We start from the raw sequence: 24,773 nt of genomic DNA, 5'->3' as shown, positions 1-24,773 counted from the left end.
ATATATATATATATATATATATATATATATATATATATATATATATATATATATATATATATATATATATATATATATATATATATATATATATATATATTAAGTGTATATACATAGAAGTATACATTAAGTAATAGCTAAAAATATTTTGTTTATCTAAGCTTGAAGTTTATTCAGTAAGTCCTTTCCTCTCAGAGAATTTCATCTACACTGTAAAGCTCTTTTAGGCTTAAAAAAGAAAGTCGTAGAAACATACCCTTCTTAAGAATCCTCCAAAACAGTCTCCATCCTACTAGTTCATCCTTCTCAGAGGCTCAACTTCCTTAAAGGTGTTCCTAAGAAGAGTCCTCGCATTCTTTTAGTTCCTCACTCACTAGGTCCTGCCATCTGAGGTGCCTTTCATCCTTAGGTCCTTTCCAGTCTCGAGGTCATTTTATCCTACTGATGTCTTCTATTCCTAAGACTCTTTTCATCCTACTTAGGCCTTCCATATCTCTTGGCCCTTCCGTCAAACTGGATCCTTCCCTTTTTTTCATGGGGGCCGGACTTCCATCCTCGAGGCGAATTCGCATCTAAAACTCCTCCATCCTAGTCTTCTTCCATCACCTGATTCCTCTCCCATCTAAAATTCCTTCTATTCTAGTCCCCTTCCATCATCTGATTCCTTTACCCTCTAAAACTCCTTCCATCCTAGTCCCATTCCATCATCTGACTCCTCTCCCATCCTTAACCCCTCTTCCATCTAACACTCTTTTCATCTTCGTCCCTCTCCCCTACCATCATCCTACGGAGCACTTTCATCCTTGGATTAATCACTCTCTCCATCCGGTCATGCTAGCAGTTTCCTCGAGACCACCAACTGACTTTGAACTCTTTTTCTTTATTCGTGGTTTCCCAAATCTCAGGGTCTGGAGTTTTCGTCCCGCCATTAGCACGACTTTTGTACAGCCGTCTGGGTTGTTTTGCTTTTGTTGGGAAACTTTTAGGAAGATTCTGATTCGTTGTGTTTCTGAAGAGGGGGTTCTTTTTTTTTGTTAATGTCCTTTTCTTAGGATTTGTTTACTTTTTATGACTTGTGGTTTGTTTTGAGTATGATAAATTGATTATATTTTTGTTCTTAGTTATACTTTACATTTTTATCTATTCGACATTTTCCTCTCCCTTTCCTTATTTTTCTATCTTCTTTATATTGCATTAACGTCTCTCTCTCTCTCTCTCTCTCTCCATCTTGCAAAACTCCTGAGTGCTTGTTCCCCCATGTTGCCGCCATCTTCTCTCTCTCTCTCTCTCTCTCTCTCTCTCTCTCTCTCTCTCTTAGCCTTTCCCTTCAGCCAGCAAAGCCGTATCCAAAAACCATCATTGTTTAATACAACATCCAGAGCCATTAATCACGGGGCTGTCATCTATCCTTTGTTAAGCCCCGCCTGACATAATTATAGGGGACAAGCAACCACTGACGAGAGATGTTGCGCCGCTCCCAGATAGATCCATCATATGTCATGAAGCATCCAGGGTAGGAGGGAGGGGGGAGGGGAAAGATGAAGGGAGGAGGAAAGTACGATGGAGGGGAGGAGGAAAGAGGGAGAGGATAGGGAGAGAATAGAAGAGAGAGGAGGGAGGTGAAGGATGGAAGGAGGAGGAAAGTAGGATGGAGGGGTGGGGGTTAAGAGGGAGAGGAGGAGATGGGGAGAGAATGGGAGAGCAGGGGGGGGGGAAGGGGAAGGCTGGAAGAGAAGGGGAAGAGGAAAGAAGTGGGAGGGAGATGTGACGGGAGGGCAGGAGGAAAAATATAGCACAGGAGGAGAGAAGGAGGAGAGTAAAAATAAGATGAGAGACGAAGTATAGAATGAAGGAAGAGAATGGAGAAGGAGGAAGATAGAAATAGCATAATGAAGTAGAAATGGTCGTGCTTGGGAAAGAAAATGGCGCGTGTCAGAAAGTCTTAGGATTGGATGAGAATGGAAAATAATAGGAATGGGTAATAGCTAATAGCAATAAATGTTAATGACAAAAATACGAGACAAATATCAACTTTAGAATAATAGGAATAGTTAAAATAAAAGAATAACAAGGAATGTGATAAATTAGGAATACTTGAGAAAGATAAATAATATAAAATAAAGTTTCAAATGGGATATATTTAGTATAGTTGATAACTGAAAGAATTAGTATAATATAGACAAAATATAGAATATAATTGATATATATATATAGATTGGGGGATAAGGAAGGGGATTAGCGAAGCAAGATTAGCATAGTGATTAGATTAGAGGGTGACTCTTAACAGGGGACGGGGACTTGATGATGATGATGATGACGATGATGATGATGATGATGATGACGATTTGCTGAGGAAGAGAGGGGGGAAGAATGAGGATGGAGGAAAATAGAGGGAGGAGGATGGAAGAGGAAGAAGAGAAGGAGGAAGGATAAGGGATTGGAAGGAGGAGGAAGGGGAAATACATAATATAGAGGGAGACATCAAACATAAGTCAAAACATTCCCTCAAGTTATCAACATTTTTTCCTTTTATAATTTCTCGTTATCATTACTGGTGTTTATGCAGATGTGATTATTATAAGTGCTATTAAGATTTTTTCCAATTGTCTCGCATGCTATTGTTCTTAGGACTATTATTGTGGCTATTATCTTTATTGTTCTTTTTTTTGCAGTTATTTATGCTTTATTGCGTCATGGGAGAGTGAAGGGAAAATGGGAGAGAAGAAAAAGGGAGAAGATGGGGTAGAATAGGTCATATGGATGGTGGATGGAGTGTAGGAAAGGGAGAGAAGAGCGAGAGAAGGAGATAGGAATGAGGGTTAGGGGATGCGAATGAGGTGTGTGGAAAAGAGAGAGGATAGGAAGAAGGATGGAAGAGGATTGGAAAGAAGGAAAGAAAAAGGGGGGAGGAGAGGAAAAACAAGGAGAGTAAGATATTGTTGTAAGATGGATCGAAAGGAAGAGGAGGTAGAGAGGGAGTATAAGGAAGGGAGGCTGCAGAGAAAGGGATGGAGGAAGGAAGGGACAGAGAAAGGGAGGAAGGAGGAAAGGGAGCAGAGAGAGAGGAGGAAAAGGGGCAAGGAATGAGGAAGGGAGGGATGAAGAGGGGTAGATAGGGAGGGAGGGAGGGAGGAAGAAGAGGGTAAAGAGGGAGGGAAGGAGGGTGTAATGATGGAAATGTATAGCGTGTGTGATGGATTGTGCCGATGACTAATGCTCGTATGATTTCCTCGGGCGGGATGAATTAAGCGTCTTGCGTTGCAGCCGCCCTTTTAACTCACCCTTTATTCATCGCCTCTAAACTGGTATGTCAACTCATTGTCGTGTGAGAGATATTCATGAGTTTCATTCACGTGAGGATTTTTCAATGAATAATCCTTTTTTTATTCATTCGTTCTTTGGACACCATTTATGCAAGTGAGCATATCATTTGTTTATGGCATTTTTTTGGTTATTCATCTTCATTCAGAGACACAAAAGATGGTAATAATAGCAAAATATATTTATTCTCTTTGTTATTGTTTTACATGATTCAGAACACATTTTATAGTCTCCTTTTGCTTCATATGAAAGACATGAATCAAGTCTGAACAGGAAATGAAGAGATAATTGATTCATTGCCTCAACTCAAACCGCCAGATGCCATAGCACTGGTCAGATCCTCGGGGGTGAATGTTGCTCTCGAGTACAAAAAAGAAGGAGAATGTCATGAATTTCATTTCCAATCTCATGCAAGAGAGTTACACCTCCATTAAAAGACGACCAAAGGCGTTCCGTGAGTGTACGTGAATGTGTGTGTGTGTGTGTTTGTGTGTGTGTGTGAGTGGTATACACACAGCACAAGGACACCACACACACACACACACACACACACACACAGCTTCACTATCGCCGTGTGGGTCCCTCACAGTGAAGGCATTTTCTCAACAATGACCGATGACTTCTGGAAAAGCTGTGAACTCGGCTGGAACCCCTCCCCCCTCTTCTCCCTGGAACCCCTCCCTCTCTTCTCCCTGGAACCCCTCCCTCTCTTCTCCCTGGAACCCCTCCCTCTCTTCTCCCTTGATCCCCTCTCCATCTCTCCTCTGGTACTCCTCCCCGTCTCCTCCACTGGAATTCAACCCCTCGCCCCCTTGAACCCCTCCCCCTCTCTCCCAATGAAACCCTTTCCCCCTCACATTCTCCCTCCCTCTGAAACCCCTCCCTCATCCATCCTCCTGGAACCTTCTCCAAACCTGCAATACTTATTCCTCTCCTTCACCTTTCCTTACCCCATCTTTACTTCCTCCCCCCTTTCATCTCACTCCATCTGTTTTCTTAACCTCTCTCCCTCTCTTTTTTTCTTACCCTCCATGTCTTCCTCTCGCTCCCTTTCTCCCTTCTCTTCCCTTCCCCCTTCTCCCCGACATTCCCCTAGAGATACACACAAGCGAACACTCTCGTACTCTCCCCCTCCTCCCCATCTCTCTATCTTCCCTTCCTCTCATACTCCACCTCCCTTCCTCTACCAGAAACCAACACAAACACAGATTTTTGCCCTCCTCCTCCTCTTCCTCCTCCTCTCCAATCCCTCTCCTTCACACACACACACACACACCATCCCATCTCTCCCCTCCTCTCTTTCCCTCCCTCCCACCCTCCCTCCCCCGTTCCAACAACCATTAGGGGGGCCTCTGGACGTCGGGCCATCTTGAATAGCGGCCATCACAGTCATGATGTGTTAATCATAAAGCCGACCAACCAAAATGGTGGTTCACTGCATAACAGGCAAAACTTGGGGACCTGACGAGGGACGGGAGGGGTAGGGGGAAGGGGTGGGGGGAAGAGTGGGAGAGGCAGGGAGAAGAGGAGGAGTGGAAAGGGGAAAGAAATATGGGATGGTAGAGATATTAAGAGTGAAAAGAGGTAGGAAGAGAAGAAAATGAAGAAAGGAGGAGATAAAATGATGAAAACTGGATATGGAAAGGAGGGAGAGGTTGGAGAGAATTGTAGAAAAGAAGACAGGGGAAAAGAAGGAGGAAATGAGAGGAAAAGATAGGAGAACAGGTTAGTGAAAATACCACGGAACAGAGAAAAGACAATAAACAAACAAAAAATAAGAAATAGAAAATCGCCCAAAATAACAGTATTGATAACTTTTAGAAAATCCTAAAACGGTGGACAACGCTAAAAAAATCTAAATAAACGAATAAAATAAAATAAATAATACAAAACAAAACAAAAAAAGTCAATCATATCCGAAGTTCTTTTTACCGGATCCACATAGCATAAAGAGGTAACAGCACTGACAAACATAAACCATTAACTTCACTATACTCCATCAAACCAGGAGCTGCGGCCTTGCAACTCACCACCGTAATATTCCGGGGTTTTTTTCCCACCAATGCATTTACAACCGGTTATGTTGATAATGGAAAAAAAAGGAACTGGTTATCGTCCAGAAGAGGTGCATTAATATTCATGTATTAGAAATTGTGGGGAAAAAACATAAAGTATTATTTAAGCTCGAGTCAGTATCACAAATTGTAAGATATTTGATAGTTGATGGAGATTAATCTCTTACCTTTGAGAATTAGTTAAGATATCTACGAGTTATTAAAAATATTCAGAAGTTTTTAAAGATATTTAGGAGTTATTAAAGATATCTAACGTTCCCAATTTAAGATTTATTAAATATGTCAATTTAATTTAATCTTCTAAAACTGCAAAATATAATAATATATTACAAAGGAACACTACAACTTATTCCACATCACCTACAACCAGATAAACATTAGAGAGGAAAATATTATATTATTTCGCTTATAACAACCTCGACGAAAATGAAGTAAAGAAAAGTTATAATTTTCTTGTTATTGTTTGTCTGTAGTTTAAGATTTCAATTACCATGGTCTTTAAGCTCCGTTCATTAAAATCCTATCTACACCAGAGACAGAAAAAATCTACAACAATTTTGAAATCATTCTTTGTTAGTTACTTGTCATCATTCTTGTTTACTTGTATACTACAATAACAAAATCATTTCATTACACTAGACAACAACTCTTGGAATAAATTACGTTAAATAAATCAAACACCTTAAAATAAACCAACATCAAATACTATGATATATTTTCCAACCAATACAAATGTCAACAATGTCAACAAAACCCCACAACGATACATAATAAAAAAATACATAATAAAAAATACATAGAAAAATCCTTATTGTATACATGATGAGAATAAGAAAATATTGTGAAACTTTACCATCAAGTTTCCCTAGAGTACATAAGGCAATTAACTAGTCGTTTCTTGTATTGTAATCTATATGTAAATGACTGACTAGACGAACAACAACAACATGAAAGAAAACGTAATTGCAGACATTGAGGAAAACTGCCGAGTCATCTTGGGTTTTTTTTACAGAAGTTTATGTAATTTTGGTGAGAGAGAAAGAGCTTGGGAGATACAAATGAGAGACAGAAAGAGAGAGCTAGAGAAGCAAAGAGAGAAATATCGAGGAAGGGAGAGTTATAGAGAGAGATTAAGGAATAGGTAGATATGTAGATAGATACAGAGAGAGACCGAGGCAGAGACCAGAGAGGGAAATAAAACGAAAAAAATCAGAAATTAAAATAAAGAGAGAGAGAGAGTGCATTGAGCCCTCACATCAGGGAGGGAGGGAGGTGAAGGGAAAGGCACCCAGCCAGACAGGCAAGAGGCAGAATTAAGAAAACACGTCCATTTGTCAGCGGTAACCACATGGTCGGGTCGCCTCCCACTGTAGGCCTTGCTAATGGCAAAAAATCCTCATTAGTTTTGATGTATTAATGTTACCTTGGCCGGGATTGATGGATGATGATGGGGAGGTGAAGGGTAATCGCTGCTTTTTAGCGATTAGGGTTGAAGGGAACCACGCCCCCCCCTTCCCACCATTCTCCTTCCCCTATTCATATCCCCCTACCCTACCTTCCCCTACCGTTACCCCCTTCCCTCTTCCCCCCACCCAATGCTTCCTCTACCCTTACTCTCTTCCCTCCCTTCCCCTTCCTCTATCCCCCTTCCCACAATCGCCGAATTTCCCTATTTCCATTATCATTATCGCCCGTAGCTCCTCCACCTACTCTTCTCTTCCTCTGTTTTCTTCCCTACGTAGACGCAACTGTGAACAATACTTTAATAATACTCAAGGGTAAAATATTAGTGGTATTATCCAATGGAATACCCACTGTCAGTATTAGCTTCTGGGACTGATAAGATATAGATGTCTTTCAGTAACCATACACCATTATAATGCTCTAAGGAATACCATTATAATTATATATTTATTATAAGTATTAGCCTCCGAGTTTAATACAAATATAAAATACATTCAATGATATCTGCCATCTCAAATACCACTCAGCTTATCAGTCTTTGGGGAATTATACCAAAATACTAAGTTACATGACCACAACACCAATCTTTAATAACACTCTATATAAAATCATAAGAGCATTATAGAATTCAACACTAATCCCATTCTACGGTAATCCTCCATTGTTGTGTTAATCCTACCCTAAAAGATTAATAGATATTCGTCCTTTTTCTTGCATGGTCTCTCAATGGGATTTTAATGATGCTCGATAATGAATCTGTGAAACATTATATCGCATGATACGTCAGAAAACGACCGTGATTGGTGGATGGTAGCCAATGAGAGACCTCCTACCATTCATCCATCTTGCTTCGACGTGGCCGGAAAATGATGGCTTGTGGCTAAATTTTCCATTATCCATTGTATATATATATATTTTTAACTTTTTCCATTATCCCTTTGGTTTTCTTTTAGCTGTGGTTATAAATGTCGAACGTATAATGTAAATAAGATTCAAAGGTTTAATTTACTTATAACTAATATAAGTGGAAATAAGTATATGTTCGGTAGAGTATTTTGGTTTTAATCGGAAATAAAAAGAAACAAATAATTATTGGTTTAAATTCTGCTGAGGTGAATTCGGTTTGCTTTCTGTTTTTTTTTTTTTTACGTGGCTGATCCTTTGACCTTGTTAATGTGAAAGGAAATTCATTGACCAATTTTATGGTGTACGCCAACCATTCTCTTGAGCTTACACACACGCACACACACATACACATACACACACACATGATCCTGTAGACATTTACATAGAATAACCCGATTTAAATTTATAATTATTAAGAGACGATTGTAAAAGTTATTCACTCTATGCCAACAAGTGATTATCAAATCCAAATTATGATAAAAACAACAACCCTATTTTCTTCTTTCCCATCTTCCCATTCCATCACATTCCCGAAACGTAGATGAAAAGAAAATACACCTCCTGTTTCCTCTCTTCCATTTCCCCTTCTTACCACCTTTTCCATAATACTCACGAGTCCCCCTACTCCCTATCCTTACCACCCTACCCCCTTACTCCCTTAACCCCTACCCTCATACCACTTACCCCACCATCCCCCCTTTTAAGAAATTTTGTAAGAGTTTCCCATCGGCTGGTGGCGGTGGAAAAGAAAATAGATCGCTGGTAACTTAGGCGGCCCCTTTTCCGCGTGGTAAAAATTAATGATTCTGGAACGTCAAGCTCAAAACGTTGTGTAGATATGGCTCGATAGTTCGGGATAATACACAGAGTAATGAACTGTGAGAGTGACACCGGTCTGACGTGGCTCTGGGGACGGCATGCGGTGCTGGGATGGCTGTGTGGGAGAGGTGGAATGGTGGCTATGTGGGAGTGTGTGTGTGTGTGGTGGAGGAGAATAGTGTTTGGTGCTGGGATGGTTGTGTGGGAGCGGTGAATGTGGATGGAATGGTGGTTATGTATGGGAGGGTGTGTGTGAGAGGCGGATGTGGATGGAATTGTAGGAAAGCGTAACCATAGGCGTTTCGAAAGATTATAATGCACATAACCAAGAGAAAGAGAATGTAGATGAGAAGAGAAAAATAATAATAGAGACTATGATTATAAGATATCGATACTGAGACAACATTTACTTCCTTGTAAAATATGGACGATAACTCTCTCTCTCTCTCTCCAGGTATATAAAGCTACATCATAGCCCACTTAACACACCTTCAGTCTACTTACCACCTCACTGGACGGCCTAACTCCCACAACATGAAACACACTTATTATGGGGTTCTATATCAACATGAAACAGCCACTTTGGAAATGCAGAGATTCTACAATGCGTTTCAACTTTGTGAACAGCGGTGAGCGAGAGAAGGAAACTCAGGCCGAGAAGGTACTAACTGACATCGATGATGGATAAGGGCGACTTTCAATAGCGGTATAGAGAGAGAATGAGCCTTGTTATCGAGTTCGTAGATAGCATTGTTTGAACCCCGACACAAACAAGGCGATTACCTCACCCTAGGAGGCGCCCTACTGTACCATGATCTAATTGGACCTCAACACGCGAGATTCCTCCTCCCCCTTCCCCTTTCTGTCTTCGTTCTTCCCTTTGTCTTCCCTTCCTATTTCCCTGACTTCTTCCTCTCCCCACCCATTATCTTTTCTTTGTTTCCCCATCATCCTCCATTCTCCTTCTTTCTCTCTGTTTCTCCCTCCCTTCACCTCCCATCCCTCCTCTTCCCCCTCCTTCCCTCCCTATCCCTTTCTCCTCTTCCCCCATCCCACCCCATCCCCCCATTCCCCATCCTAACCCCCAACCCCCCCCTTCCTACCCTACCTCTCCCTCCCTCCATCCACTAAAACACTATTACAGTTATGACCTCCTAAGAAAAGTAAATACTTGGATAACGAAGACCAACCAAGCCTCGTCGAATTCCTGGAGGAGGCGATAAAGACGTCAAATAATAATAAGACCATAAAAGTTCACGTGGACGACGAGGATGGTGAACCTAAGTCTCTTGATTTATGGGTAATGTACGACCATGTGTTCTCTCTCTCTCGTTAGGTAAGAGATTAGCGAGAGAGCATGTGAGAAGCTTTCAGGTATTGTTTTGTCCGTCAGTTTGTCAGTCCATCACGGTTGCAAAACTGGCTGACTAATTGGCTTGGTTGACTGACTGGCTTACTGTAGCTGACCTTCTTGGTTGGCTGGCTTGGCTGGCTGACTAGCTGGTGGCCTCTCAAGCATTAACTCGGGGTTTGAGTACAGCTTTGGAATACACGCCATTTGCTGTCTTTATTACCGCCAGTCACGCGAGCTTCCGCGGCAAGTCCTTGTTTCATATTTTTAGAAACTACTTGATTGATGTGAACGTCGACCGGCAGAAAAATGATGACGAACCTATTGTGTATAGTTTCAATGTGTTTTTTCTCTCATTTTTTCCCATTTATAGTCGTGTGAAATTGCCGCCCCGAGGACTTTATTGTACAGTATATAGATAAGGCGAATTCTACAAGACTAACAATTTATTCATTATGTGTGTTGTTAACTTACCTGCGCTCCGGGGTAATTATATAATTGGTTCCATTGTCATGAAAAATGGATGAATTTAAGTGTTGATTTTTTTCCATCCAGAGAAACAGTAAGCGGAAACACAACGGGAGGTTAAAACTGGTAGACTTAATACTTGTGTGAAAGTAAAGAGAAATGAAGTTAATATATACTAAGACACAGACGCTAATAGCTATAACCTTCCTGTATTGCATAATATTGGTATTCTCAACTTGACGCGAGACTTGTTGTGATAAATGTTTTCTTTATACCTTCACACAGCTTACTGAGAATGATGGGAAAAATGGCTGGCTATTATGAACTACTCCATCTGATTTATACGTCCTTAGATTTTCCTGATGTACGTCACGTGACAACTTCTACTATACAGAGAGAGAGAGAGAGAGAGAGAGAGAGAGAGAGAGAGAGAGAGAGAGAGAGAGAGAGAGATTTTATTATACCATGTAACAGTAGATTACTCCCATAAGGTTCTACCACGTCACAATACCTGGCTGGCTCTCAGCAATAGAACGATCGTCCTGGAGTAAAAATAACCTCATCATATCAACACAAGGGCAATAACTTAAGCTGTTAGGTCGCATAACGCTGGGATAAGTTGACAGCACGTCATTGGTCTAGATTATCCCGAATTGATTTATAATTGGAGTAGCTTTAGCAGGAGGATTACGTCATACACCACAACCACCAATCAGTGATCAGAGTTTACCAAAGCTTGGAATCTTTTTACAAGCTATATATTCATTCTATAAAACCTCGTTTTTAGTTAGATTTACTTCATAGCTCCATTGATCATTCATCCAGTGCTCCCCCTAAAAGATGGCCATAAACTCCATTAACCAATGGAATAAGTCCCAGAAAACGTGAATATTGTATCATCCTCCCTATCTACCAATCACAGACCACCTTTTTTGTCCTCCAAATCCCCTCCGCCAATGAGAGTTCTGTCATGTACTGGAACTGATAATTTTCTCGGCGAATAACAATAAAACAAAACGTTCTCCTGGTTTTTGTCGCCTCGCGTGTTGGGGTTCGTTCCGGCGCCATTTTGTTCGTGATAACCCTTAACGTTAACATTTTTTTCCCAGAGAATTTGTTTCACGTTATTTATGTTGTAATACAAAAAGACCTGCGGGTGAATTTCTTTTATATATATATATATATAATTTTATTTGGGTGTGTGTGTAAATATAACCATTTTAATAAACCATTACATACATACACACACATATATATATATATATATATATATATATATATATATATATATATATATATATATATATATATATATATATATATATATATATATATATATATATATATATATATATATATATATATATATACCTCCTATAAAACACGATTCATATTCATATAACTTATATAATGAATATACCGTATAATTATCCAGTTATATATCTTATACTTAATATACACCAGTCGTAAAATAAAATTACTGTCAGAGAAACTGTAGATTCAGTATTTAAGTCCATTAATTCCCTTCTCATTAACAAACATAGGATGGTCCAGTCACACTCTCCACCATGCTAGTCTATCCATACAACAAGACACATCTATCCGTTTCATCATTCTGTAAATTTATCTTACTCTTTTACTTCTCTTTTATCTATCCTTTATTTTTGTTTTCCATTTACTTCAGTCTCTATTAATCATTATTTTCTGTCTAAATAATGTCTCCGCCTTTTCATCCCTTCCTCTCATTTGTTTTCGGCTTTTTCATATATACATTCTCAACATATTTATACCCATTAATTAACATCAAGGAACGATACAACTTATATAATTTATCTTTATTTTGTCTACGTTCTCATTCATTATCATTCGTATCGTTTTGTTACTAGTTAAAACATGGTTAAATTCCTAAATATTATAATATTATCTCTATCATATATTTATCATTAATTTCTAAATTATGTTTATAACTAACATGTATACCTGAAAGCCTTAGTAACAGGTGTGGGTGTAAGATGTATGAGGCAGGTGTGACAGGAAAAGGAGGAGGAGGAGGAGGAGGAGGGAGTTTGGTGTTGTGACAAGTTTATGGGAAAGTTAGAAGTGAAAATGCACACACACACACACACACACACACACACACACACACACACACACACACACACACACATATATATACATATATATATAGGAAAATCCACACGTGCAAAGTGAGAATATGCAAAATTATCATCTGTTTAAGATTACTCAGCTAAACACTAACGGACACCGATGATGAAGGGAACGCCAAGCAGTTTATAAGTTAAAAAAAAAAGACAACGTAAACACAGATGAATGAATGAAGGTATAAGGGTGTAAAAAGAGGAGAGGTAAAATATAAAAAAAGAAAAGAAAGACGCAAGAAAATTAAGACAAAAATGAGAATGAGAAATATGATAACAGAAGAGATACAAAAAAATAAAAAGGAAATAAATATATGAGTTACAAACACCAAATGATATAATGATATATAATGACAACGACGAGATCATTAAGAAAAATATATGTGTGTGAGAGAGAAAGAGAGAGAAAGCGAGAGAGAGAGAGAGAGAGAGAGGGGGGGTGTGGAGAGAGAGAGCAGCTAACATGTTGGGTTCTTACATCACTTGGCCCTTATCACCTGCCTGCCATTTATTATGTTGATAATAGGTGTCGTGTGTATGAGTAAACACATGCAGATCTTGTATGTTGAGTCATGACCGCGGGAGATGGTGCAGACTCTCTCTCTCTCTCTCTCTCTCTCTCTCTCTCTCTCTCTCTCTCTCTCTCTCCTCTGTGTTTGTCTAGCTCTGTTACTTTCTCGCTCTTTTGTTTCTCTCTTAGTTTCGCTCTCTCTGTTTCTCTAATCCTTCTGTTTGCCTCTCTCTCTCTCTCTCTCTCTCTCTCTCTCTACCCAAACATCCAAGCGTCCATATATCCCTCTCTCCTTATCCACTACCCTTAAGGTATACCAATAAACAAACTAAACAACGAAAACAAAGAGGAACAGAAAAACAAGTATCAAATACAAAGCATTCAAGACATTCATAACCTGTACACTGTCCAGACTCTGTACTAAATACCCCGTGTGTAGTGTTAGTGTTCTGTAATAATGTATCAGGGTGGTGATGGTGTAGTCGTGTGTGTTGAAGCCATGAAGACAATTGCGTTTTAGCATCCGTGTTGGCTAGTAGATGGTGCAGTAAAATGTAAGGGAAATCATCCTATTTTATCAAGTATCTATTTATGACGATACAGGAGGGAAAATAATGTGATATTTGAATTGGGATAAATAGTGAAATGAGTCGATTGTGTTATGGCGGTGGAAGAAAGACTATATCTGCTATGTTGTAAATGTTGGTGAAAGAGATTGTATTTTTCATTTCTTTCGCCTGATATGATAGTTAAAGATACTGGAAGGTTATTATATGTACAAACTTCAATCAACAGCCTAAAGGTCCTAAATGTTTCATAACCCTTTAATTAACAAAAGTCAAATTCTATTATAATTATATATAATTTGTTTTTAAGTAATATTTGATATCTCATTCAGGATACTACATAACTCAACCATTTATTTTTTATTATATATATAAGGATTGGCAGAGTGGTGTTTGATATCCCACATTAAGATCTGATGACTTTTACCGTAGCTCTTTGTTATTAAGTCACATAGGATGTTTCCCTTCAGGTTAAAACATGATGTATTAATTTAGCGGGATCTTATTTATTATTTATAATCAAGAAATATTAACTAGGTCTTATTTCACCATCAATGTAACATAACTTATCTTTTTGCTGGCATTAGCTCACTTGGGCACAGGTCTATAATTATACTATCGTTACTTTAAGGTTAATTTACACTTTTGAAATATATCTTAACATCCTGATACCACTGTGTATTACTTAAGCATACTTAGTACTGTCTCATATACTTTCACTATTTTGAAATATTCTTTAGTTTCCTAATGGCAGTTGTATTTACCCATATTTATAGAAGACATTTTTTTCGCCATATTACTGCTTTTCACTTTAACGTTGACTCTACAAATGTTACCTTCCCCCCAAACATTAATACTACTTTAATATTCTAATGGCTACATCATCATCTTAATGCGATTTTTTTCTTCTTCTTCATCTTAATGCTAATGTTCCTTATAACATCTAATTCCACTTTGACATCCCGACACTAATGGCACTCTTAACTGTTGCAGGGATCAGCCTGGTCGTGGTAACTCATATGCAGATGACGTAGCCAGCGAGAGTGGATGGCTGTGTTTATCGGTATGAGATACTGCGACTAGGGTGTACCGGCGGACCAAACCCCCCCTGTCACTCATCGACCGGACCTGGACAACTCTTTACGGACTGCTGCTCCCAACGCCAGACGACTTGAGGTAAACTACACGTTGATTTCTGAGGTCCCAGGAGTACCCAAGAGATAAATATATATATATGACTTGAAATGCAAGATGATGGGAATGGAAAGAAGAAGAGATGTTCAGAGAAGAGGACAAGAGGAAGAAAAACAAAGTAGATGCCGAGAAAATGCCTTGGGGTATCTCAGCTCACCTTGACAGTTTCCCCGATTGTGTTCAAGAGAAGAAAAGACGAAAAACTAAGAAGATAAGGAGACATACAAGAGATGGCTTAACAATTATGAGAAGGGTTGTGATAAGAACATGGAAATGAAATAGAAATGTGTTAAGTGATTCAGTTAACGTTGTCACCATCAGTGTGACTTGTTCCTTGTATAAGTTACTATGTGAAGGACATAAACCTGTGGATTATCACAACAATAAGGATGTGTATTGTGAGTGGCAATTATAAGAGGAGGGTCAGACCTTACTCAGAGCTATTTTCGGCACACCTTCCCTCATGGAATCATAAAGAGACTTATTCATGAGTGAGAAAATCTACTGTGTGTTGAGAAAAGTTCTATACCTGGTCTGAAAACCTTGAAGAAAAGAAGTGATTCACAATATAATGAAATGGAAGTTATCTGGAAGAATCAGTGTTAAGTGATTATAAATTCTTGGGGTGAGTAGTTGTGTGATGACGGTGGTGGTTTCACTCGAGGAGAAGGTGTGCTGTAGATAATAAATGAGACAGTGTAAGAGAGACAGAAGATACCTTGGGAAGAACAGTGTTAAGTGCTTGTAATACAGAGAGACTTGGCCTCGTCCTGGGCACCACAGCTTTCACGAAAATCATCTCAAGGCTTCTTTCTCCGATAGTCTTCAAATAGCTCCTTGGTTGAACATAACTTATACTCACATCACAAGAGAAATTATAATTTAGCTTAATCGGGATGAAATACTTCCTTCACACAATCAGATTGTGTAAAAAAATATATATTCAGTATAAAAGAAGAAAAACTCCGTAGAAATTACGCAAATCAGAGTCGTCAGTTAACTTGGACAAGATCGAGTTGTGATCACGTGTAAGAAGATAATCTTAATCAGTTTGCCAAAGCTCAGTGCGACCCCTGATTAGTTGTTATGATTTGTAAGTTAGAATTTTTTTCACTTCTCTGTTTTATTGTTAAGATAAAATTATTATATTTGTTCTTTCTTTTAACTCATTGCCAAAATGATTCCCTGATTAATTGTTATTCAAATTGTAGTAAGAACAAGTTAAACTGGTACGCCATGTAACGTTATGTGGTTTACGAGTTACCTTATGTTGAGTAGGTTTCCCTCCACGGGACATCCATTGTATGTGATGCTAAAATATGTACGGGCAGTGTTTTACACCTTGTAATATGTATTATTAATCTCTCCTCAAAGGTGAACCACACTTTCCTCAATAGCTGACACAATACAGGTTTGATTTTCCCCTCAATAGTGTAAAAGAAACTAAGGAGTCACGTGACTATTCCTTCAATAGCTAACAGATAATATGAAGGCTTTTTTATTAGAGTGTTGTATAAGACACGTCTTCAGTACCGTGCAAACAGACACATGTGCAAGCAGATATGTATGGAGATATGTACACTACAATTTGCTGACACACTCACCACACACACACACACACACACACACACACACACACACACTTTCCTCAATACTTATAAAGTACATTAAATTTTTTCGATGGTGTAAAATTAAAAAATAAATAAATCGCATAACATTATTCAAAAAAGCTTTCAGAAGGCGCATCAAAATTTCCTCAAAGGCCATTACAGAGTTATGTGTACAATACAAATATTTATTATTTTTTTGTTTTGTTTTAATCGTGTAACGAAGAAATTCTAATCAAATTTATCCACTTCAGGATCTTTTAAAAATCAGAAGAGGAAAACAATATAACTTTATACCAGACACTCTACTTTCTATTGCATCCAAAATGCATACTTCTCCGTTGCTTGATAACATTTGCATTACAGAATTATTATATATAAAAAAAAATCGGAAAAAGAAGGTATTTGATCTAGCCTCCTGCCAGAGAGAGGCGCTCAGCTCGTATGTACTGTACATGATGGTGTGTGTTGATGCTGCTTGGCCAAGGTGAATGCGGATGTAAACGAGCCTCATTTTGTGCAATGCTGTCCATATGGCTTTATTAAATGGTGTAAAAAGTTATAGCGATGATACTGTAATCATGGCGGTAGATTTGTTGCGTAGCAGTAAGAGAAACAACCTCCTCCTCCCCCCTCACGTACATGCTCCTCCCCCTCACATACATGCTCCTCCCCCTCACATACATGCTTCTCCACCCCCACACACAATATCCCCCCTCTTACATACACCCTCCTCCACCTCCTCCACTTAAAACAACCCCCTATCCCACCCAACTACCCCCTATCCAAACCCGTCCATCTCCTCAGCTCCCCCCCCCCTTTCATCTATCCTCCATAATATTCTTCATCCCTTCTCCTCCTCCTATTTTTATTATTTCTTTTCTCTCCCCTTCCTCCTCTCTGTAAGTCCCTTTCTATTCCCACACCAATATACCATTACTCCTCCTTCACCTCTTCATCTACTCCCTCATCACCCCCACACAGTTCCACCCCTTGTACCACTCCCTCCTCCTCGCCCTCCAATATCATCCCTTAACTCCTCCTGCATCCCTTCGTCCTCCCTCCCTCCCACTCCAAAATCACCCCCTCCCCCCCTCCCTCCAAAAATATCCCTTCTCCGGTGTTTTGTGAGTCGCCAGCCGCTCATCCCACACGTGGCTGGAATCTTTGAAGCATTTCATAGAAAATGCGAGATTTTTACAACATAGGAAATGACTGTAGCTTATTCCTCAAATTTTATAGTTTTTAAAAGCCGATTATTTTATATCCATTGATTATTTTCTTCTTCTTTCTTCCTCTCTATTATATACAAGTTTATGTACATATATATTTATATATCTACTAAGATATATGTATATATGTATACAGAACAAATTTATTTTTCATAATCGCGTACACCAAAAAAAATTATAACCAATTAATTTCTGATGTTATATTTTACATGTAATAATTTTCACTTTTGTCATATGTGGCATTAGTTTTGTTTATTCTTCTGACAAACAAAAATAAATAGAAAAATAATTGTATACCTTCAGCTCATGTCCATTATTGTTTCATGGCAAAACACCGATGTTGTAATTATTACCGCAAATTATTATTATTTTTTTTTGTACTACACAACAATAGTTTCGCGTTATGGAATACGCTTTTTCAAAGTATACGATTAGTTTTAAGAGTTAAGCAATATTCCTGTAAAAAGTTGTCTACTGTAAATTAACAATGATGATAATGATATGGATAATGATAAGAAAAAATCTTTCTAAAGGCATAGAACACGATTCATTGACAAAAATAAACTGTGTCCAAATAGAAATTTGCTTTTAAATGTCCCTTTCTGTTTATGGCTTGTTTGTTTATATAGGCAACCAGGCTGTGTGCTGTAGATACACATGTATACACAGACAAATAGACATACGGGGATCCACATGCCTTAGACATACACCTACACAAACAATTGCATACAGATGCACACAAAACACACACATACACACCAATAAGTTACAAATCCCCATTTACAGGTAAATAAACACCGGAAATAAATGACCACTTTAGACTTATGGAAGAAGTGTTCAAGAACTCAAGGCTTGGAGAAGTAATAAGACAAATCTCCCGGACAACTACTGAAGAATTAAACAACTTCTAGAAATATATCACAGGAATTAGAATCTGGGTATTTATTGGCAAAAGCAATATTCAGAAACTGCTTCAGAGATCTTAGAAAAATATTAATGGAATTTTTTTTATTTTTTTATTGATAAAAAAAAGTTACATTTTGGTAATGAGGTTTAAGAAATTGATTGAGAAAGAAAAATTACTTGCTGGAAGCCATTGCCAAAGAGTTAATGGAAGGCAGGAGCAGTATTGGAAAAGTGATTGAGCAATATGGTATGTAACTGTTTGAGCGATATCGAAGTGGTTAAGTAGTATGTAAGTGATTAAGAACATGATTGAAAACAGCCGAGAGTCTTATAAAAGTGCTGGACGAGTGTAAGAATCTTGCGTAAGTGTTGAATCAAAATTTAAAAGTATCAAGGAAGTGTTGGGGCAGTGCAGAGGTGTTGTATAAGTGTTGGGGCAGTGAAGAGGTGTTGTATAAGTGTTGGGGCAGTGAAGAGGTGTTGTATAAGTGTTGGGGCAGTGAAGAGGTGTTGTATAAGTGTTGGGGCAGTGAAGAGGTGTTGCATAAGTGTTGGGGCAGTGAAGAGGTGTTGTATAAGTGTTGGGGCAGTGAAGAGATGTTGCATAAGTGTTGGGGCAGTGCAGAGGTGTTGTATAAGTGTTGGGGCAGTGAAGAGGTGTTGTATAAGTGTTGGGGCAGTGAAGAGGTGTTGTATAAGTGTTGGGGCAGTGAAGAGGTGTTGTATAAGTGTTGGGGCAGTGCAGAGGTGTTGTATAAGTGTTGGGGCAGTGAAGAGGTGTTGTATAAGTTTTGGGGCAGTGCTGAAAATTTTAAAAGTGTTGAGGATGTGAATAAGTGACAAAAAACACTTATATAGATCTAACCTATAAAGATGGGAATCATGACCAACCTCTAGACTCCCCTTGAACTAGTATGTATTTTCTGTAGATATTAAATAGATTCCTACCCTCTACTCTCCATCTTTCCCTCCAAAAACGAATCTTTAATTAATCAGTAATTCAAAACAAAACCAAAAATTCTCCCACCCAAAAATTATTGAATTATTCGTAGTTACTATCTCATTTATATTTCACTTACTATAGCAGATTTAAGAACATTTTGATCAATAGATGCGACTATTGTTAAAAGAGAAACTTGACAATTTTTTTTCCTACACGTATATGGATTTCACGTTCAAACATAATGGATGAGTTCTACAGGACTTGTGCACTCAGAGTGTTGGATACTATTAATCTGAATAATGAATGACCCCCCTTATGAATAACTGACCTAATCTTCTGTCTGGGAAATGTGTGTGTGTATATATATATATATATATATATATATATATATATATATATATATATATATATATATATATATATATATATATATTTCCCAATATATATGGATCCTCGTGTTTCGAAGCCGGATTTGGTAAAACGTTACTCTGACCACCTACCTGATACGGGTAGTCCTCATTAGAGGTTCACGGCGCCATAAGCTCGTTGAACAGGCTTTGTGTGAAATATAACAGAGTCTAGGACTGCTTTTAGTATCCTGATGGTCCAGCGGTTAGCGTTCCCCGGTCACAATCATGGGGCCGTAGGTTTTCGAATCCTGGCGGGTTGAGGTGTTGATTTTATATATATATATATATATATATATATATATATATATATATATATATATATATATATATATATATATATATATATATATATATATATATATATATATATATATTACCTACTTCAATCACTTATTCATTTCAATTATTCATGATATACTCACATAAAACACGTGGTAAATAGACCATATACCTTTTACATGAGTCTAGGGTAGATTTTCCTAACTACATTTTTTTTCTCGTATGTAAAAAAAAAATGTTTAGAGCTAGCATATGGCCAGAGAGCGACACAGGTAATGACACGGCCGACAACGTGAGGAACGACTCTGCCTGATAGTCGATAAGTAAACCAATATATAGGTGATGGATGTGTAAGTGTGTTTATCAAAGACAATTGTTATATTTACAAGGGAAATAATTAGCCTAAAGGGGGATATTTCAAGGGTTATAGGGGGTAATTTTTAGGTTTCAAGGGGTAATTTCAGGGGTTAAGGGTTCATTTAAGGTGTTTATTTAAGGATTCAATGAGAAATTTAGGGGGTTTAGGGGTTATCTTAAGGGTCAGGGGTAATTTTAAGGGTTCCGGGGCAAATTTAAGGACTCAGGTGGTCATTTTAAAGGACCCTAGAGGTAATTTTGAGGGTTCAGAAGTCATTTTAGAGGTTAAAGGGCCATTTTAAAGGTTCAGGGGGTAATCTTAAGGATTTAGGGTCCAATGTAAAATGTATGTAAGGTTTCGGGTCTCTAAATGCTTTTGATTTGGAGCTATGGCTAGAACATGTCCTTTTAATACGATAGATGGAAAGCAATTCAATTTTAATTCTATTTTTTAACACACATTAGAATTCATTTTCTTTGGTCACGTAGCATTAAATTCATATTATTTAGATTAATAGAACAACTCGCTGCAGTTAATTCTGGACAGGAATATTAATTAAGGAAGGAAAATTACTCTGAGTCCTTCTCTGTACTGGTATCAACAGGGATTATAATAATGATTTGGCTAATGACACACGAAGTATTTGTGGGTATCCTGGCCAATGGTGCCAACAGGAGCTCATTGGTACCAACAGGAATCCAATGGTGCCAACAGAAGATCAATGGTACCAACAGGAGCCCAATGGTGCCAATAGGAGCCCAATGGTGCCAATAGGAGCCCAAAGATGCCAAAAGGAGCCCAATGGTGACAACAGGATGAATGGTGCTATCAGAACCAACGGTGCAACCACAAGACCAGTAGTACCATCAGGACCAATGGTGCCACTCAGAGAACAGACCAATTACTGACATTTATCAACCTCATGCAAGATGATGAGGTTATCGACCCGTAGTTAATTACTGATAATTATTGCCAATTACCTCAGTAAATGGATAATAATTCTCTTAATTACAATATTACATAGATTACCCTCTAAGTATAATAACAACGCTTGATATTAGAGTAGTGAGAACCTGACGATAAGACTAACAGACGCAGTGACACTTGTTAATGTATCTTGAGATGATAATACTTAATAATCCTTCCTCAAGTTTGTTAAGAAGCATTATTAAAAACCTCATTCTTGAACTCACCTTAAACAGCAGGTATTTTTTTTTAATAGATTGAAATTCCTTTAAAAAAAACTGTACCATACTTGTTGCTAAGAGACCAGTTTTATTATTGTCGTTATTTTTTTCTCTTTTTCATTAATTTTCTGTCGATTGTATCTTTTGGTGACTTTAATCTACTCAATATCCGCCTTTCCTGATCCGACCGATACTGATTTTAGAGATTGAGGGAGTTTTCTTAGACATGACTGCATTCAAATCACCTAAAGATTCACCCCAAGCTTCTTTCAACTGAAGATTAACCACACTATTGCTACCTGGAAGGCTTATGTTTGGTTAGGTTAGGTTAGGTTAGAGTAAGCGGCTCTTGTCTTGTCTCTCAAATTAAATCACCGATAAGATCTTCATCACTTGGCTGACAAGATCTTCCGGTCATTAACTGATTGTCTGAACCAGAAGAAGATTGACGTTAAAGTGTCAGCCAGAGGGAGGTCCTCACAGGTGCTTCGTCGGTGAGCTGACTACAAAGGGAGAAGCTCGTATTCGCAGGCGCTGAGCGTTCCTTTTATTACCGGATGAACTAGTTTGACCGACCTTCATATTAGCACTTAACCAAAGGTCATGTGCTTTGGCAATGAGGATGTTGTGTTGTATTCTTGTGTAATGAATTAATTATCTGTCAAGGATCCTTTGGTTGACCTCTTACCCTCGCGACGGGGTGTAGTGGCTTCCTCACTCACGGGTGTGGTGTTACACTCCCCATCAACTTCACATGAACAGACAAAACTCAAAATAGAATGTACACTTTTAGTTCACTAACATAACCAGCCAACAACATCAAACATTTATATGATGTTTCTCTCTGACTTAACGAGAAACTACCGGTACAAAATACCTTCAAGTTGATAGTTATGAATACAATAAAAATCTGACAAGTGATTACAAATTTCTTATTGATCTTAAGCATCTTGTAACTGAGGCAAGTGTATATATACGAGTTGTGGTGTATAACGTACTCATGAGAGAGAGAGAGAGAGAGAGAGAGAGAGAGAGAGAGAGAGAGAGAGAGAGCATGATTGGCCTTTATGTAAACGAGACAAAAAATAAAAAAATAGACTAAAACAAAAACAATCATTTACAAAGGAAAATTATTAGCTTTATTTTTTTTTTAATTTGGTTAATATGCTGGTAATTCCAGCTTTCATCATTCATAAACACGTCCTCGTCACTGTGGCGGCCTCGGACGTCTCCCCCCCACACACAGCCTCTGAGTGGTGCATCATTGCCTCTTTTTGGAATACATAAATACTTATAACAGAGCACATCATAATATTTACGATGATCTTAAATGTGGTTGTATTTGTCATTGCCATAAGCACCTCCAACATTTCTCGTGGTATAGTGGTCGTAGACTTTAATCACTGAGGTAAACATTCACGGTTTGTATATAATAACCAGTGTAGTGCTTGGGAAGGGTTTTAGGTGATCTGCTTTTGTATTCTGACTTCATTTACCGCCTCTGGCCATGATTAGTAGACCATTTGGTATTTGTTAATGTTATATGCATTGTAGTTACTAAGCGTCTTCTTAAAACATTCAGATTTTACGTATTGTTGAGAGTAAAGGTCAGTGAAGAGCTTGTCCTCTTAGGGAGATTACAGTAAATATCCGCATGAAAATATCACAGTGACTGACCCTGACCTGCTCGATGATGTGACCATGATATCTACAGTCCCGTTCACTAGTGCGTTTACAAGGGGGCTCTTCAGGTTTTGTGCAGTGTGGCAGAGCTGTGTTTGTTTACATTCGACAGAAGGAAACTCGCGATAGTAAATATAATGTGTAATCAAATTTAAACAATATCAAAACAAACATCTTAAAGATAATTTTTTTGTGGAATGCTTATATAACGAGCTCCTGTAAACACACTAGTGAAGGGGGCTGTACAAACGGTAGACCACCTCAGGAGCAGTCCAGGTAAACACTTGAGCTACAGGAGAACTTTTTTCCCTCATCGATAAGTTACCTGTCGTACTATACATCAGAAACGGTTAATTAATACCACTCTTATCACTCCTGTCATTAATTATCATATGAGACGACAAGATAAAACTTCTCACAGCGATTAGATAACAGATGTCAGACGCATTTATTTTATGTATGATATCATGATCAGCCACATACACCTCACAGTAATTCAGCAGCTGGTGGAAGTCATGCATGAATAAAGCCAGATATCAGCACCATGACATAAACACTCGCACAACACACACACACAAACCTCCCTACTGATAATGGAGTCTAATTCACCAATATATTTGCTCATCTCTATCACAGTAATATTCCATTGTATCAAAAGATGTATGTATGTATGTATGTATGTATGTATGTATGTATGTATGTATGTATGTATGTATGAGTAATGTATATACACCACCACCACACTTTACGTTGGTAATTCCTGTACCCAATTTTTTCTGCGCAATTAAAACCGACAGAAGTAATATATCTCCCTCTTTTGATGTCAACCACTCTACACCCACACCAACACCCACACCTAAATTCACACTTACAAACACACCTACACCAATACCCACATTTACACCCACACCCATCCACACCAACACCCACACCAACACACACAATCACGATAATCCGCCCTTGAGACCTACAAAAAGATTAGGTCACAGTGGAAACATTTCAGCGTCCTCATGACCAAGTTTTAGTGGCGGATAAACAGCTCTAATATGGAAGTGATCCGGTGGTGATGGTGATAATCCAGACGGTTTCATCGAGTGTGTAAATTAGTAATGATGGGGTAGATTTGACTTATTACTTCACAGGTGATTTCCGGGTGTTTGAGTCGGTGTGTGGAGGTGAGAGATCTACAGTATGTCTATCTGTCTCTCTGTCTGTCTGTCTGTCTGCCAAGTGGTTTATACAGCTGAAGAGTTAGTTATAGAATGAAGAGGAATCTATATGTCTATTTGCTCTTATAATTTCTTGAAAAATCCTGATTATTTATATTAATAATT

General features: G+C 38.3%; 1 protein-coding gene across 4 annotated transcripts in view; it reads left to right on the top strand.

Annotated features, from left to right (window-relative positions):
- Positions 1-18,254, top strand: part of LOC121869356 (homeotic protein Sex combs reduced-like) — a 120,668-nt gene extending 102,414 nt beyond the window's left edge. For all 4 annotated transcript variants that reach the window (XM_042370687.1, XM_042370690.1, XM_042370688.1 and 1 more), the window contains one exon: positions 14,634-18,254. The gene's annotated coding sequence lies outside the window, so the exon portion shown is untranslated. The remainder of the gene's footprint in view (positions 1-14,633) is intronic.
- Positions 18,255-24,773: the final 6,519 nt, after the last annotated feature.

Source organism: Homarus americanus, unplaced genomic scaffold, assembly GCF_018991925.1.
Source record: "Homarus americanus isolate GMGI-L3 unplaced genomic scaffold, GMGI_Hamer_2.0 scaffold36734, whole genome shotgun sequence".
NCBI lineage: Eukaryota > Metazoa > Arthropoda > Malacostraca > Decapoda > Nephropidae > Homarus > Homarus americanus.
This window is presented reverse-complemented; position numbering and strand designations above follow the sequence as displayed.